Source organism: Adiantum capillus-veneris, chromosome 15 (assembly GCF_014529385.1).
Source record: "Adiantum capillus-veneris isolate H3 chromosome 15, ASM1452938v2, whole genome shotgun sequence".
NCBI lineage: Eukaryota > Viridiplantae > Streptophyta > Polypodiopsida > Polypodiales > Pteridaceae > Adiantum > Adiantum capillus-veneris.
Genome location: NC_140945.1, coordinates 1997847 through 2016918, shown reverse-complemented (window position 1 = coordinate 2016918; position 19072 = coordinate 1997847). Strand labels below are relative to the sequence as shown.

General features: G+C 41.4%; 2 pseudogenes; one reads left to right on the top strand and one right to left on the bottom strand.

The window, feature by feature from the left end:
* The first annotated feature begins 1480 nt into the window (after positions 1 to 1480).
* LOC147440167 (uncharacterized) lies at positions 1481 to 4786 on the top strand (annotated as a pseudogene).
* Positions 4787 to 6415: 1629 nt separating this feature from the next.
* On the bottom strand, positions 6416 to 9702 carry LOC147440166 (uncharacterized; annotated as a pseudogene).
* Between the last annotated feature and the right edge of the window lie 9370 nt (positions 9703 to 19072).

Below are 19072 nucleotides of genomic sequence, written 5' to 3'. Positions count from 1 at the left end.
CCTTTAATGGGAGTGGCAATGGGATCAAGGGGTGGGAAGTGGGGGTGCAAGGCTATCGAGGGGATCTGGAGCGTCTGTCACTTGAAAACTAAACCCAGACGGCGTGCTGGCTTGGCGACCCACCTGAACAGGAACTAAACCCGGACGGGCATGCCCGCCTGGCGGTCCGCCTCAGCAAAAACTAAACCCGGACAGGCATGCCCATGTGGTGGGATTTGGGAGGTAAACATGGACAAAAAAGGGATCCGCGATGGCAGGCCACTCAGTGCTTGGAGAGGGGATCCTTGTCATTTTCCATGCATGCACGAGGGGGTGGCATGGGGGGACGACAAAGTTGCAATCGCTGATGTGCAAGGTATAGCCCACGGGACATGCAGGCGGTTGAGGACCAGCAGGAGGAACAACAGGTGTTCGTGAGGGTCTTTGTGTTCAAGCAGAGGTTGGCAAGTGCTGGATTCTGACGTGCTGAACAAAGAGGGGGAAGGCACATTTGTTTGTGATAGCTACCCAATATGCATATGCTACTGCTTGTGGATCAATGAATGCATATCCTCTTTCTCTTTTGCCAGACACACACACACATGAATGCAATCGATTGCTCCACACACACACACACACACACACACACACACACAAACACACACACACAAATGTAATAGGTCATCCCCCACACATACATACGCAACCATTTGAATGCATTGTTGTGCTAATGGTCGTGTGCCTAGCAGTAAGTACCCTTAAAAATGGGGCGATCACCCAGAAAAAAGCTAGGCAAGAGTACTCGTGTGGGAGCTACTTCCTCTCGCATGGCAAGGGCCAACTCCATGCTTCTCACAGATTTAGCTGAGAGGAGGGGTAATCCCAAAGGGGATGCAAAGAGTTAGGTACCTGAGCAGGCTCATGAAGATTTGTTGCCTTCTCAAGAGGAGAGCTTCAACAGCCCCCCCATGTCTCCTGGTCAAAAATTGCCAACATCTCCAATGAGAAGAAGCCTGCGGCTGGTCATGCATAATCCGCCCACACCTCCTAGCCTCAACAACCACCCGCGAAAGAAGATGGCTAGTTCAAGTGTTGATAATGCCTCCTACAACGAAGAGCTAAGCGATGATCCTTATGGCGTAGAAGAGAAAGCACAAGCAAAGAAGGAAGAGGCAACAAACATTGATCCTTGCAAATTCTATGTAGAGATTGAGCTCCCCGATGGAAGACTAGCACGCCAATGTCACGCAAGTGAGGATTTCCCCTCGCGTTCGGCCTTCATATTCAAGAGATTGAGGATGATGACAGACCTCAAGGAGTCTCATGGTATTGACATAGAGATTCCAAAGCATCCTGGAGGTCGGCCCTTGCACAAGAGGCAGAGAAAAGAGCTAATTTGCTGCCTAATCTTGAGGTTAAGGCTTGGAAGAAATCAGCCATGAAAAGTTTCACCGATAAAGATTGGAAGGTAAAGCAAAACTACAAGCGATATTAATGTCTCATGCACATTCGAGCATTACAAGTATGGAAGGAGCTTGGTGGACAGTACAAGGAGATGGATCAAGATTTCTTTGTTGAAGAGTTTATTAGTGGGAGGACGAAGCAATACATGGCAGACAAGGCTTGCCGGCTTGGACAAATTCAAAAGAAAATTGAAGAAGGTTATGATGCACATGTGAGTGTCCTACTTTGTTGCTTCTTTGCCTCATCACACTAAGCATGCATGTGTAATCACTTTTTTCCTTAATTGTATGCGTGTAAATAGAAGAGAGTTCACGATATCCCTCCATGGCTTGAGGCTGCCTTGGATGACATTGATACTGAGGATCCCTTCCAATTTGCTCCAAAGGTGAGGAGGATCATGATAAAAGTGTAGAGAAGAATTTTGAATCTATTGATACAAGAGGAGATCTTTCCGAGTCTTTAAGCAACCTCAATCTTGATGAGGTTTGTGGGAGGTGCTTCTACATTTATGTCTCTTGTGAGAGGAGGGTTCATGACTTGCTTGTTTACAAGGATGTCTTGTTTATGTCATTTAAATAATGAGATGCATGCTACCTTTTAGAACCATGTACTTACTTCTCCATCCAAGAAGAAGCTACCAATTCGGAGAGGCAAAACTTCCAACAAGCCTATTGATGTAGGATCACCTGATGACTGCTCTTATATGGCCCTTGAGTTCTATGTCTCATATGGACACTTGCGCTTGGAAAAGACTGGGAATGAAATGTGCCCTTTGTCTTTGACACGGAGCAATCGAGCACTTTACAGGTATGATTTAGAGACATCTTTATTTTTTTGGCTTTCTTGTGCATGACAATCATTACATTGCTGGCTATGACCTATTTGCATTAGATTCTCTTCGCATATACCCATCAGATTTATCTCCATTCAATTTAGCATACACGTGGACATGGATGATGAGGTGTTGTGGTTCATACTACTTAATGAAGCCTCAACAAAAACAATGAATTTATTTACAATGTAATCTTTTGATGTTGGTCCTTTCTTGTGTTTCTATGTATAAGTACAAGGATTTAGAAGCATAACATGTGTTTCTTAATAGGTGGATGGAGAACACTATAGCACCATCGGATGTGATAAATCGAGTTATGTTTGTCGATTCCATGTGGGTTCCAATGGCAGAAGCAAGCCTAGGCAAGCATGATGGTAGACATGTTATGTAAAACTTCTTTGGGGAGAAGGATATAAGCCATTGTGTGCTAGCCATTTTTCAATTGTTATAAGGTCATGCAATACAGATATACACATGTTACATTTTCCTAATATGAGCAATGCCCTAAAATTTGCCTTCTTGTCTTTGCCATAGAAAGCATTGGACTTTATGTGTGATGTAACTTTCCACACATATGAAGATAACGGGTCTAGGTGGAAAAAAGCACCAACTTCTCTTTTATGATTCGCTCGGTTGTAGTGCTTCGATGGATGTTATACCTTTCTTGCATAGGTACTAGCATAATTGTGTATTTGGATTTTGCATGTCATTTATGTCTTGCACTCTTACAAATGATTCACGTAGGGCTATGGAGGTGCTAGGCCATGGAGCAAGAAATCTAGCAGTGAAACGTATATCGCTTGAGCCATGTAGCAAGTTTGAGATTAAAGTGCTACAAGTATGATTTAGGTGTGCTCTTGTGGCTGCTTAAAAACATGGATGTCCCTTATCATGTCATGGATTTGATGCAGGGTCCGCATCAGCCGAATGGGATTGGTTGTGGGTTCTATGTCATGGTGGCCATTAGATATATAATATCCTCTTGCCTTGGAGAGAAGAGTAAGGGATGGGTATGGTGCCATAACTCCTATGTGCTTGTCTAGTTTGTCCATGTCTCTTCTATGTGCTCTTGTGACTGCTTATGTGTTGCAGGTAAGGAAGAAATGGTTTAACCATGATGACACATTGATGTTGAGGAAAAATCTCCATGAATGGTTGAGGTTGTGGCAGAAGACTAAGTTTACTGTTTTGTTTCTTGTTTTGTTGGGAATGCTTATCGGAAAGTGCATTGTCTTGGTATAGGCAAGTTACTTATGAGGCAAAATCTCCATGTATGGTGTCTTCAAGTGGACTAGCACTCTATGTAAACGGTTTTATGAAATTCAGACATGATAATGTGATATTACTATAACCTAATTTTGCTTCAGTCTTTGCTTGACTCTTTACCCAATCTATGTAAATGTTATTGTGAAAAATTGCGACATGACAATGTGATATTACCTTATCTATGTAAACAGCATTATGTTATGAAACTTGAGTCTCTTTTCAGGTTTACTATGAGATCTACGGTGTGTTTAGGTTTATGGAAAATTCAAGTTTATCGCGAGGTCAAAGTGGTGAATAGTAGTGTGATGTGTATAATTATTATGGCGAGGTTTAGGGTGTATCCAACAGGTTTATGGCAAGTGGTATGCATGAGGCTACTGCCTCTTATGAGGTTATTTCTAATTTTTGGCTTTATGGGGTTGATTTTTGAATGATTTCATATGAAGTTCTGCGAGTGTCACAGGTTAAACGGCTCACTTGGATTGGTTAGCTTTGCAACCTGTAAGGGTGTATTTTTTGGAATTGTTGCTAGGTTTATGGTCCAGGTTGTTTGCGTTCGTTCAATTATTGCAAGGTTATGATAGTTCTGGTCTATGGCGAGCTCGGTCCACGGAGTTTATGGCGAGCTTGGTCCAAGCAGGTTTAATGTGATGTCCATTGTTTATGTCTCTGGGTTTTATGGCAGGTCCAGGTTTATCGCCAGCTCGGTCCATGTGGGGTTTATGTTTATGTTCCAGTCGGTCTTGTTTATGGCGAGTCGAGGTTTAATGCGAGTCCATGTTTATGTGTGGGTCTATATATGGCAGTCTAGGTTTGTTTGTGAGCTTGGTCCATGTTTTATTGCAGTCCAGGTTTAGTGTTAGTGCGAGCTCGGTCAGTCCATATGGGTTTATGTTCTAGGTCGAGGTTTTAATGTGAGTCCATATGGCTATTATGGTGGTTTATTTGAGCTCGGTCCATGTCTATGTTCCAAGTTAGGATTTATGTTCCAGATTTATGGCTTGGTCTTGTTTATGTCGAGTGGAGGTTTAATGCGAGTCCATGTTTATGTGTGGGTATAATTATATGGCAGTCTAGGTTTATTTGCGAGCTCGGTCTTCCAGGTCAAGGTTTTAATGCAAGTCTATGTTTTATGGCAGTCCAGGTTTAGTGTTAGTGCGAGCTCCGTTCCATGTTTTATGGCAGTCCAAGTTTTATGGCGAGTGGTCTGCTCGTGGTGATGGCAATAAGGATACGTATGAATAATATGAGGTGTTTGAGCATGTGTATAATTGTCACTTTAGCTAATTACTAATTAATAGAGTGATTGTTAAGATAAATTTTCTTAGCCTTGATTTGTAAGTCAAAATTTCTACCAAATCCTAATTTAACTAACAAAATTCAAAACTATACGGCCACTTCAAAAGGAATCAATGGTGGAAGAAAAAATGAGGGATGCATCGACTGTGAGCTGTCTGATTTGGGCAACAGAGAGTCGACCCAAATTTATAAATTTGCTTCGAATTTGCCAAACATTTCCATTCCATGTTATTATGTCCAGGTACCTAGATATAGCAAGTTCATGTTTATGGTAGTCCAGGTTATGCTCGGTCCATATTTATGTTCAGGTTGAGGTTTATTGCGAGGTGTTTATTGGATGTCCAGGTTTTATGGCTTGGGTCCAACTGGGTTTTTATGGCAGTCCAGGTATAATTATGGCAAGTTATGTGAGTCCAGGATGTGAGGTCCAAGCTTATGGCAAGTTACTGCATTTTTCTTGAGTCCAGGTACATTTGAAGTATGCATTCCAAGCAACAACAATAAAACCTTAGCCATGGTTGATTATATGCATAAACCTACTCTTGAGGACCTTGTATAAACAAGCAACAATAATAAAACCTCAGTCATGCATGGTTGATTGTATCCATAAACCTGCACTCAATCCATAAACTCTCAAGGACCTTGTATAAACAAGCAACAACAATAAAACCTCAATCATGCATAGTTGATTGTATCCATAAACGTGCTCTCAATCCATAAACTCTCGAGGACCTTGTATAAACAAGCAACAACAATAAAACCTCAGTCATGCATGGTTGATTGTATCCATAAACCTGCTCTCAATCCATAAACTCTCGAGGACCTTGTATAAACAAGCAACAACAATAAAACCTCAGTCATGTATCCATAAACTTGCTCTCAAGGACCTTGTATAAACCCACACAATGGCAATGCATAAACTTGACAAGGGGCTCGCTCACATCCCAACACAAATTCTTGTAGCAAAAATAAAAACCCGTGAGAAAAAACAAGACCACCACGAAGGCCACGATTGCCCGCACACAAACAAGGCCGGTTTGTATATACATGATGCAATGACTACTCAAAATGCCTACATGGCTAATGCACAACACTCCCATATATACACATAGTGCTTGCATGTCTGACAAGCCTCCTCTTGGCTCATCCTTCAATAATGGCGGATGTAAAGGCCCTACATGTTTATCACATAATGGTTATGAGTATTCTTGATGCATAGACCTTTTCATAGATTCTACCATCATCAAGATTCACTATGAAATGTCGTTCACATCCTTCAAGTGACACTTCATAATCACCTGTGATGATAGAACCTTTGGCTGAGTTGTTGCCATCACATAACTGCACCAGGTGGTCCATGATTTGAGCAGTAGAAGATGCAGCCAAATGCTTTTGAGATAAAGGCAACAAAGCATGGCATGTATGGCAGCATATTATGCAAGATTCATCAACAAGAAGAGTCTTACTACAACAATGAGGACAATAAATACACCGCCATTTTTTGAAGCGCACACGACTTTTCCCTCACTGGTTTTTGTGCCTCAGGAAATCTGTGAGTCTTCTAGTCTTGTTTGGCTAGGGGCTACCATCGGGTGCATCCGAAAGAGGATCAATGATACTTGATAGCCTGCCATGCTCAAGCCGTATTTGCATCACATTGGCTTGAATTTGTTTAATGCTACCTCTACATGGCATGCTCGCCTTCTTTAGCTCATGGAGATTTTTAAGGTTCTCCATAGCAATCTTCAGTTGTCCAAGAGCTACCTCCTTTTGCACCAATGTCCATGTGGACAAATTATTTGGAAGCTGTTACAAGATATCTCTAAATTCCTCAATACAAGAAACTATCTCCGTATCAACCCTATCCATATCTTGCTCAAAGCTATGCATGTCAACACCCAATTCTGCGCCATCACAAACACTCTCTACCTCCACAGAGCCTGAGGTCATTCTTGCATTCCATTGTTTGTAGGAAGTTCAACCATTGCATGCAAACTATCCACAATAGGCAAAATTGCATGTAGCATCAAAAAATGCCTTTGTAGTATTAGGTGCACTCCGTATAGATGCTTGCATTGGGAGGACCAATCTGGGCAATCACAATAGGAGGACTGTAAACTCACGTTATACCAATTGTCCGAAGACATGCTCTGAATCTTGAATAGCAATGTAGATTCATTCACCACCTGAAGAGTAGATGAATTAGACTCATATCATTGAAATAACTTCTTCCCACCAGCTAGTGCTTTGGTGGCACTCTTTCTTGAGCCATACATAGCAAAATTTTCAGAGTCCACTATTGACATACACACAATGAACTTGTTTAGGAAAAGTAGCTAATATAAAAAAAAATGCAAGGAGAATGATTAATGCTCACCTAGCTCTTGCTTCTGCTTGAAGAACTCCAACAGAGTTCCTCCCATCCAGGTTCCACTCCGTGCATCACCAACAAGTGCATGCAATAGGTCAAGCACTGACCTATTTATCCTTGCATCCAACAAAGTGTACTTGATATACTGCCATAATCTCTCCACCAGATTTGTAGTATCCACATTGCCATGGGGAAATAAGCGCCTAATTAGCCAACACTCATGCCATATACATGACTTTAAGCACCATCCGCTGGATACATAACGTTGAATATTTGCATGCTTGGAGTAGTCCAATAAGAGTTTTTGAAAGCAAGCTTCAAAATCATCCTCACACTTTGAATGCATAAGGTTGCACATCGTAGAATATACTTGATCTCGCAAGTCTTTTGGCACTTGGGGCAAAAGATTCTCTAGCCAAGCCTTCTTGGCATGAAACCAGCAGAGCAGAACATAGCATGCAACTTGCACTCAACACCCTTCGTTGTCTTGAGCCCAACAAGCATCATCATCCCTAATGGCTCTCAAGATAGCATTCAGCTCTTGAGGGCACTTATCTATTAGAATTGCATTCGGCCGAATGCTACCCATCCTTGAAAATATTATGTGGATGGTCAATTCAAGGGCAATGCCCTCCTGACATGTCCCAGGGTCAGATGTGCACATCATCAACCACACAGGAAATCCGATCCCAGCTTGATTAGGCAAAACGGCTACATATAATGGCAACCCATACACATTTGTCTTGAATGTGTTGTCCACAGCCCATGCGTTATGTCGTGAGAAGCAAATACACATCTCCAACATCCAACTATCTTGAATGATGCTAACAAATGGCTTATGGATGTCTTGCAATGCATTTGGATTGTATGGCTGGACATATGCAACCTTTCACAAGCAGCAAGCGTCTACATAAGGATGCAAGGACAACATATAAAAGTGAAAATGAAACTTTTGCTGTAAAAGAAGCTACCTTCCCATCAGTTTTTAGCTTCAAAGCCTCCATATACATCCCCAACCAATCATTTTCTGATGCTCGACCTTTTAAAAAATATCTTAGGTCAAGAAAATGCTATATAGGTTGAGAGCACAAGCAATGAAAAGTACTACCTTGAAGTCGCAAGCTATATGCAAGCTGTCGGACCTCCTTTGGGATCATGAAGAATTGGAAAGTCACGCAATCTACTGGAGGCACTTGTTGCATGTGGAAGTTTTGTTTTGAGACACACATTTTTGCAACATGGCGAGATGTACCCACATCAAAGTAATCTTCCATGCAACAATGAAGCACTTGTGGATGAATTGGTAGATAGTATAAGTCAAGGTGAGAGCCAAGAACATGGTCGTGATGCATAGCATGGAGAACAATAGTAACTTCATTGACTTCTTCATTGAATTGCACTCGTGCCTTGAAAGGAAAACCACACTTCTTTGTTTTTCTCTCTCTATGCTTTTCTCCTCCCCGATGCCTTCTTGAACCATCACGATGACAAACGTAGATGTCCTCTACCTTACCAAAACTTACTTGGGTTGATCTTATCTTGACAAGTCTCACCTTATACTTAAGTGCAATACTCTCTAGCGCATCATTCAAGTGGGCTTTATCTGTTAAATTTTCTCACTTGGGTTATTCTCATCAGCATTCAACTTTCCTTCAACCTTATTTGACATAAGCAATTGGGGAGGGAGTTTTAGATCCTTGCTGCACACTTTGCAAGATCTAATCACGTCTCTAATAAAGGAAATAGGTATGCCATGATTTCTCACATCTGTACACCATTCCGATTTAACAATATCAATACTTTTTGACATGCCAAGGTGAGCCCCTTGCGGATCAATGTGACATTCTTCTATGATAGCTGCTCATTCCTCAATTGGTGCAATTGCCAGGAGAGGCATCTTCAAGAAGAGCTTGGTTGATCCATCATGTTTGGGTCCTCGAATATATAGATTGTCCTTCATCATGTTCCATCTCTTTATGTCATGGACGCCTACTTCTTGAAGTGTAGCCAAACTTGGGTTGCAAATCCCCTTCATATCTTGAAGCATTAGGTCATAGCTTGCTCGATCAAAACTAAAGAAGTGGTGAGAAATATGCAAGGATGGATCAGGAGACAGGATCCTAGGTTTGACCATGTGGATTGAGTCCCTATTTGAGGCCCCACATGGTTGCTTTTGAAGGAACTGGGATCCAGTTTTTGGATGGTTGACATTGCTTGAGTTCCCTTCATTCAGCCAACCATTATTAAAACCCAAGGAATCCTCAAAATCCTGGCTTGAATCTGATTCAGATTTGCTACTCACCTCTATACCCTCATTCAAATCAGGTATAGGCCCATCCATTTTACCCTTCATGGCTTCTTCTTCCTGCCAGTTACCCTTCATGGCTTCTTCTTCCTACCAGGTCACATTGAGATCGATGTTGTAAGCGTCTTTGATCCTCTCTTTGCCTTGCATTACCTCCTCTTCCACCCAACCTGCATTCAAGTCCATCCTCTCCCCCTTTCTTGCCAGTTAACCTCCAAGACCACCCAAAAATTAGAAACCCTACAATCATCTGAATTTGAATTCTCCTACATGCATGTCAATTTCCCTTTTGACCCTGCCACGTGGGTGTTACTTAGTCTGGGTTTAGTTTTTGCTAAGATGGACCGCTAGGTGGGCATGCCTGTCCTGGTTTAGTTCTTGCTGTGGTGGATCACCAAGCCAGCACGCCGTCCGGGTTTAGTTTTCAAGTGACGAACACTCCAGATCCCCCTAATAGCTGTGCGCCCACTTCCCACCCCTTGATCCCATTGCCACCCCCCATTAAAGGCTGGGTGTTACTTAGTCCTGAGGCTCACCCACCCTTGTCTTTTCCAAAAGTGAGCACAGCGAATTGTTTTCTCTACACTGAGGACATCTCTTCTTGTGAGCCCAAGCTCACCCTCCACACTATCTCACACTGGCGGCTTCAAATGGGATCCACGGTTGAGGTGATTCGGACTGTCAGATGCACATTTGTAAATTTGGGATATTTGGTAAATTCGGGGAGAAAAGTAAATTTGGGTAGGCTTGTAAATTTGGGGCAGTCCGCACCCCATGTCTTGAACCCGCGACCTCCTCGATGCAAGCCATGTGCACTAACCACTACGCCCGCATGCGTTTGTTGAAATATAGGGGGTTCAAGTATGTCATATTGTAAATGTGGGTCGATTAGTAAATTCGGGGCAAATTTGTAAATTTGGGCAGATTAGTAAATTCGGCGCAAATGCCGAATCTAACGGTCCATGATTCGTGCCCCACGTTTTCCTCCACCATTGATCCCATTTGAGCATGCCCGTGTGATATAGTGATGAGGCAAGCTCACCCAACAAAAGCTTTTTGCTTTGTAACAACCTTAGCTGTTGTCCCTTGATGCTCTATTTAGACTCTAAGTCTATCTCTAGTCATTGCTCTAGCTCTGCCAGTCATCCTCGATGTCAATGTTCATCACATAGGCCTTTCATTTTGACCCTAATCACATGAGGTATATTTAGGTCTTTTTGCATAATTTTAGTGTAAGTGTAATGAATTTTTGGTTGACTTATTTCTGTGTTACTTATTGTGTTTCTCCTTTTTGTCGAGCTCCTTTTTGTAGGAGAATCCATCCTTCCTGCAAATAGATGCATTTACCTAGGAGTACAAAAGCTCAACATCAAAATTCAAAAGATAGATTTAGGGACCAGAGGATTCACCATGGAAAACTTATTGCACCATGTAAGTGTAGGGGAGGGGGGTATTTTTACAAGTTACATAAGCATATAAATTAGGGGTAGGCCCCCAATAATTTAACTCCCAAGCTTAAAAATAAGGGAAGGGTGTATCATATTTATGGGGAGGGAGCGAGGGACCTGACCCAGGTTGATTACTTGTAACGATTGGTCACCGATGTGCACTAAAACTCAAATAAATTTTGGGGGAGTTTTTTTATCAGATCACACATCAAGTTTTGCACCAAGCCAATCATAAATAAGGGCTGATTTAAAGCACTTCAACGGTTGATTTACACCAGCTTTGGATGGATCAGAATTGGACAAGTAGCCGGAGTGCAGAAAAATCGTCCACATAGTTTGAAAGTCAAACTAATACACATTGAGGGTACATCTAGTGATCAATAGAAGTGGTTCCTTAGTACGTCGACAGTCACTATGCTACACACTCTTTGACTAGTTTTGCTCATTTAGATCATGTGAGACCTAAATTTTATATGTAAGATAGGGGTATGATAGTTTTCTTCATTGATTGTCGCATAAGCGTAGTAGGGGGGTCATATTCCCTAATATGAGTCATATATAGGGGTTTTATCAAAGTTGTCCGCTCGTAGGTGGTGTCCCATTTTGCATATAGAGTGAATCCCCCGGATTTAGGGTTGCAAAATTTTAATTTGAGGTTAGATAAATTTGACGTCGGCATTGACAAAATTGATATAACATTCTAAATTCTAGAGGGCATAGGAGAGGGTTTTTACAAGGTCATGAACCTTCTAGTATTCATTTCCATCTGCATCTTGATATGAATATGTGAGCTTGGTCACGTGCAATTGCTTGAACACAATGGGATTCGTTGGCTTTTCACTTTGACTTGTGGAGATCAACTAAAACTTTTGTCCTTGATGATCTTCATAAAAGCATTTTTTTGTAGATTCTGTAGTTATCTGCGTCAACTGGAACCTTCCAACAACCATATGGTCTTTCAAAGGCTTTTGCTTTGAAGGGGTCTGGCTAGAAGTTTGATGGCTTCTAGTTGATGTTGCATTTCCTGGTAGAAGAGCTGAGTTTATTGGATTTGTAGCTCCCCCCCTTCCTGGGTGATCACTAAAACTTTCTCCATGATGAGAACTCAAAACTATTTGTCTCTAGTTTGATCTCACCTTTTGAGAGTGTGAAGTCATACTATGTGTAGCCACTATCGATGTTTGGCATCTGCAAACCTTCTGTATAGTTTCCTATGTACCTCCATGAAACATGGCAAATGGTTCCCCAAGTCAAGTTGTAGATAGCATTATCTTTACCCTGATATTGTTTGTCCCATGGGTCTCCTACGATATGAGCTTCTATGGTTTCAGGACCCAAGGCACCATAGATTATAGACTCTCGTCAATATTTATGTATGTTTCGGTCAAAGTATATGCTTATTTGGTCACAACATCAAAGCTTGACTTTAGATAGATAAGAGTTTGGCTGTGGACAGATTTTTGGGTTCACTCGGGTAATATCATTCAGCTCTAGAGAGGATGGGTTATAATAGATTCTTTACTCTTAAATGAACCATCCTTCTTGATCTATCATTGGGCATAATTCTATGAGCTATTATGTGGGTCTCTCAAACATTGGTCGGCTCTTTTTGTATAGTTTCCCTTCTTGGTCTACATAGTGTGCATATGAATTATGTGTGCCATACAATGCTAACAGCTTCCACTTTGATGTATCCCTTAGACTCGCGAATGATTGCACATTGTTGGTTGTGGATGCAGAATCACTTGAAAACCTAACACTCTTTTCAACCTTCTGGACACTCTGACTAAATTCACAATGGTAATGTACGACCATCTAATTGCACCAAAAGTGACAAGTTAGATCTCTCAAGCTCTTGTTGAGGAGTCTCTGATTTGGTGTTGGCTAAGTTGTTGACATGTTCTTTCAGAACACTTAGCATCAATCTGTAGACGGCTCCATCTTGACATTTGTACTGCCTTTAACTTGGTTCTCCAATTAAACTAGCTTCTATTGGTTGATTTTTTGGATCTTCCATCTAGGGCTCTCAAATGTAGATCGTGAAAGTGCATCGGCCACTTGATTGTGCTTACCAGGAATGTGAGCAATATGGAAATTATATTGCGAAAGAAAATTTGCCCACCTCATTTTTTTGTTGGAAAGCTTGGTTTGCATCATGAAGTACTTGAGACTTTGGTGGTCGGTTCATAAAATAAATGGAGTCCCCAATAAATAATGCTTCCATGTGTCTAGGGCATGTAGAACAGCTAAAAGCTCTTTCTCATAAATGCCTAAGACACATTCAACGGTATTGAGCCTTCGACTCTCATATGCTATGGCATGCCCTTCTTAAAGCAAGATTGCTCCAAGACATTCACCACAAGCATCACATTGGACCTCAAATGGCTTTGAGAGATCTGAAAGCATGAGGATTGGTTGGGAGGCAAGCTTCTCTTTGAGCTTTTCAAAAGCATTTTTCTCCTTAGCAGTCCATAAATACGTAACGTTCTTCTTAGTTAAGTCATGTAATGGTCCTGATCAAAGAACACTCCAGTGAATTTGTTGTAGGGTCTAAAAATTTTCTCCATTAGACGATTGAATGTGGTTGGTGCATTAGTCAAGCCAAAAGGCATGACTAGGTATTCATAAAGGCCAAACGTTGTACGACACGCGGTCTTTAGGATAACCTCATCCACTATCCTTATTTGATGATAGCCAATCCTATTGAAGTAGGTAGAGCCTTGTAGCTTATCAAATAGATCTTCTACCCGAGTCACAAGAAATCTATTTTTGATAGTGATATGGTTTAGTGCTCAATATTCCACACACGTACAGTATGTACCATCTTTCTTTTTCACTAAAAGGATTGGACAACAAAAGGGAGAGGAGCTAGGCCTCACCATATCTTTGTCAACCAATTCTTGTACTTGCCTCATGATCTCCTCTTGTTGAGCTTGAGAAACTTGATAAGGAGGCTTGTTAGGCGGTGAGCTTCCTGGCAGGAGCTCAATGCAATGGTCATCATCCCCTTGGTTTGGAGGTAAGTCCATAGGGATATCATCGATGAACACATCTTGGAATCCTTTTAGAAAATTATACAAGTCTAACTCTTCTTGATTCCTACCATTTACATTTGATAAAACGTTAGGATCCTTTAGGGACTCTTTGACAAAATCATGTAAGAAGAAACTGAGCTCTTCATTGATTTATCAAAAGCAAGAGGATTTACAAGTGGTATAGTGCAACCACACTCACTAGCATCTATATACATGTTCTTTCCTCTATAGGCGAAATAGATTCTCCTTTCAAGGAACTCCATGTTGACAGCTATGCGATCAAACCATGGCGCCCCTAGGATAGCATCCTCATGTTGCAGAGGAGAGATGAAAAAGTCTTCTTTGCCGACATAGATTTGGACATGAAGCCTCAACTTCCCAATCAAGGGAGTAACAGAGGCTTGTTATCCCTTGAAAGCTGTGTCAGCCGTTATAATATCTCCCATCTCAAAGGGTTGAATGCCCAACTTGGTGGCCATCTTCGTTGATATGAAGTCGTGAGTAGAGCCAGGGTCAAACAAGATGAAGGCATCATGCTCCCTTACCTTTTCCCAAGCATAGGAGAGAGATGATCCTTTGTAATGAGCATCCTCTTTTGGAGCTTCAATGGTGGAAGCCGTAGGGGTCTCATTGCGATCATTTTTCTTGGGGCAAGAACAATAGCCATGTCCTCGCTCCCCACACTTAAAACACTTATGGTCCTTATGAAAAGCTTCAAGCTCTTCAAGAGAGAGTTTGTTTTTGTTTTTGTAAACTCCCTTCTCCTTGAACCTTTGTTATTGTTATTGTTATTGTTGTTGTTGTTGGAAATACCTTGGGAAGGGTCTTGACAGAATGTCAAACCCATGGAAAACAAAGACAAAAATGATGCAAAGGGGAGAACCAATACCCAAAATGTTGGAAATTGATGTGTGAAGCAACCATAGTGTGATGGATTACTTCCATGATAGAACCAAGCCATTGAGAGTTGACGTATTCGGCCATCTCTTTAGGTAATCCCACACAAAATTGTTGCTTTTTCTCGGCGAAGTCTATCTTTTGAAAGACAATAGCCTTTAGATGTAAATCCCAAAACTTGTCTACATGTTTGTGGATAGACTCATGAGAGAGAAGCTTCAAGCTGCACCCTTCGATGAGCACTTTGTCCTTTGCATCACTTGCAAGGAATTGCTTCATGATGGAAACTCGTAGAGTTTTCCATGTCTTTGGGGCTTCTCCATTGCCACGAAGGCTAGCCTACCATTGACGAGTCGATTTTTGGAAATGCATAACTTCATGGCGTAGCTTGGAGGACTCCGTGAAGTCCTCGTCTCCAAAGGCCGCATCAAATTGTTGGATGAAGGCCAACACTTTGTCGGTGGCACCAAAGGTGCCATCGTAGGTGAGAAAAGAGATGCTCTTTTCTCCCTCTTTGAACTCTTGAGCTTTTGTGACCTTCGCCATGCAGGGTATGATTGATGTCCTCCCCTCTTGTATTCTCTACGAGAATAGCCAAAGCTTTCCTCAGAAGAGGAGGAATGTGAAGAAGAAGGAGAAGAGGTTGACCTCTTTCTTGCCCTTTTCTTCCTTTATTTCCTCTCTTCCCTTTCAGAATGACGAGGAGAAGGACTGTGGGTTTAATGTTTCGTCTTGGGAGGAGTTGGTGATCGTCTAGACCACCGTCTTCGTGGAGCCACATCTTTAGAGGAACTTAAAGTTTCATTGCTTTGTTGATGTTTGGATTTCTCCTCTCATATGGGAGAGAGTCTTCTTTTGGGGGTCCCTTCAAGAGGCCTCCTAAGCTCTCTCTCCCAGGGAAATCTCATAAGAGCGAAGTTGTTGGAGTAACTTCGGCTTGCAAAGCAGAGCTGCCCATAGCTTGTTGCAACCTAGTAACAAGAGAATTGACAAACATGGGGGCATCATCAGTAGCACCTTCATGTGCAAAATCAAAGCTATCAATGCTCATTCTACTCTCTTGGTTATTGTCAGCCATGCTAACAAAATTTGTATACGTACTTAGTGTATGCTTTGGCAATTCAAAACCTTAGTTGCTACTCCTCTTAGCCTTTGAAAATTGGCTAATATTGCAGAATTACCGAGGGCTAGCTCCTTTCGGACTTCTTATGGCTCAATAGTAGTAAATTCATAGGCAAGTCTAAAAAGATTAAGTCCAAGGTTCCCGAGGTGTGCACCATATCCCACATAGTGGTAAATTCATATCCTTTCAGACTTCTTATGGCTCAATAGTAGTAAATTCATAGGCAAGTCTAAAAAGATTAAGTCCAAGGTTCCTGAGGTGTGCACCATATCCCACATAGTGGGCTCAACAAAACCAATAATAGATCCCAGTCCCACTTACCCTAATATAGTTTTAAAAATCAACCATTTATAGGCTTCTCAAGGACCTCTCTTCTTAAGCAAGAAAAGAGAAACCAAATGCTCTGATACCAATGTAATGAAATTGGCCTATTAACTTAAGAGTAGCGGAAATTAGAGAGAGTACTTTTGTGAAATTACTTTGTGAGCATAACGGGTGAACATAATTGATGGTAGCAACATAAACATAGCATTTAGTTAACTTGGTATTGTAAGGATGCGTTGTAGCACGACCTAATCGCAACCAAAAAATTTGTCAAATCGTGGATCGGCAACCCGGTTAGGGCATGGAAGCACGAGCCTAAGATGTATAGACATAGAGGATTCAAGGGATCCTTCTACTCATCATAGAGAGAAGCCATGGAAAGGGCTTCCTCTAATAAACAACACATTTCTACTTACTAATCACTTGCACACAATCACGTGGTTGAAATTAACCTCTCACACCAATCACTCTATTCACAACTTTAATCACACAACTACACAAGCATGCAATTAACATACCTACTCCGCATTAGTGTGTCCATTTCGGCACAACCCCTCAATGCGACGACGTATGCACACACACTAACCGCACACCTTGTAGAGAGAGATGAAGAGAAGGAAGGCATAGCCCTCACACACCATGGCCAATGGTGTGGATAGAATAGATTAACTCAAAAAAGGGATTAGGAGATCTACCATCACATTGATACAATCTCACTCCACATAATCAAAGAAACAAGACTAATGAGCCTCATGACCATCCACTCTACAAAGAGGAGAACTCACCCAAGAATGACTACTCATTAAGCAAGGGCTATTTTACAAACCCTTCAACTATGGGATAAATTTGAGCTCTCTAGCCTAGACTCATACAACTTTGGAACTCCTACATGAGCCCAAGGCCCTATACAATGAAAATTAATATTGTGCACTATAGCACATCTACAGCTTGGTGCATAATTGGTGTAGCCTGTGTTAGCCACTGCTAACATTCCACCCTTCCTAATTTGGCGCACATCCTCGTGTGCCGGTGAAGCAAGACACGGTGACATGGTAGAAAGCAAGTCCATGGAAGAAGTATTGAGCTGCAAAACATAAGAACAAGTAATGAGCATCAAAGACCACCAAGAATGAATAAAAATTGAATCACAAATGAAAAATTATGCAAAGTGATTTTTTGCTTCTAATAGATGGGGCAATCATAGTCAAAAACTAGACAACATAAAGCAAAAAAACACCTAAACTATTGTGAAGATTAAACCACTTGAAATTTCAGTTTTATGCATGAAACACAAGAAATCAATTATGACCCTAAGCTAATGCAAGTTCATAAACCTACTAGCCTAAAAACTATGTGAACATTCTTAATAAGTCATTCAAGTCTATCATGTCTACGGGCTATAAAAAAGCTCCGAGTCTATTAGTATATTGTCATAGCTTTTTTGAAGCTCAGGGAAGTTTTGATTTTGTCATTCATTGAAAAAAATAAAGCACAATCACAAGGCTACCACCTCAAGGCAAGTCTAGGTGCGACTCTCGGCTCCTTGAACCCTCATGAAGGTGTTCCAAAAGCCTACTAGCCTACCAAGGCGACGGCTAACCCTTATCAGCCCAGGGCATCGGTTTAGGGCCTTGACCAAGCGATCCAAGGTGATTCCCCTCGCCTGCCAAGTGCTAATAAGGCACTAGGCCTCACATAGACACAACATAACATATAAATTTTCTTTTCCATGTGTCTAGTAGCATTTTTTTGCTACTTTTTTGGACACTTCTTTGCTTCATTGATTCATTTTTTAGCATTGTTTTATTGCTTCCTTCATGAGATGCTAATGGAAATTGGACTAAAGGACTAAAGCCTAATCATAGCCCTAGGTCATTGTTGGGGTTCGACAACACATGAAGAAAAACAAGATAAATAGTCCTCATAAGGCTTAATACAAGAATCAGACTCAGCAGAATAACACAGAGACAAGATCAGACAGAGCAAGGAGGAGAGATTAGGGCAAACTCAGAACTCGTATTCATCTTCAAGAAAGGCTTACAGCTCGAGAGATCATCTCTCCAAGTCGTCCTCTAAGCCCATGAATTATCCAACACGAAACATTTGTAACTACCCAAAAGAAGTTCTTGGCCAAATATCTGACTAAGCAGAAATCCGACTCAGTATAAATCCAACCCAGCAAAAATCTGACTTCAGATAATATTAGACTCAACAGTATCTGATTCAACAATATGTCATTCAGCAGTAATCCAGAATCTGACGAAGCAACATCTGACTGACCAGAATCCGGCTGACCAACATCTGACTAACCAGAATTCGACTGACTAGCAAAACAGATCTGATTGACCACTAAATTGTCATACTGATGTGTCTGTCAACACATGGCATGTCCCGGTGGTGGATTTCTCAGAAATCCGACTCGGATCCACACATCCCTTGATCAAAGTCAAATGCCTTATCCCATTTTCCCTAAAAATACCTAGTTACTACATAGCATAAAGTATAGTGCCTGGAACCCAATCCAAGATATACAAATACACCATATAGCACCATGACAAACTCAATGTTAGCATCTTCATATGATCCAAAGTGCAGTGCCTGGTACTTAAACCAAGGTACACAAAATACATCATAGTCAAAAACTAAACACCGCCCAAAATTTCCCCAAGGGATTATATCAATGTGCCATTTCATGAAGTAAGGATACTTCCATGAGAGCTCATACAAAA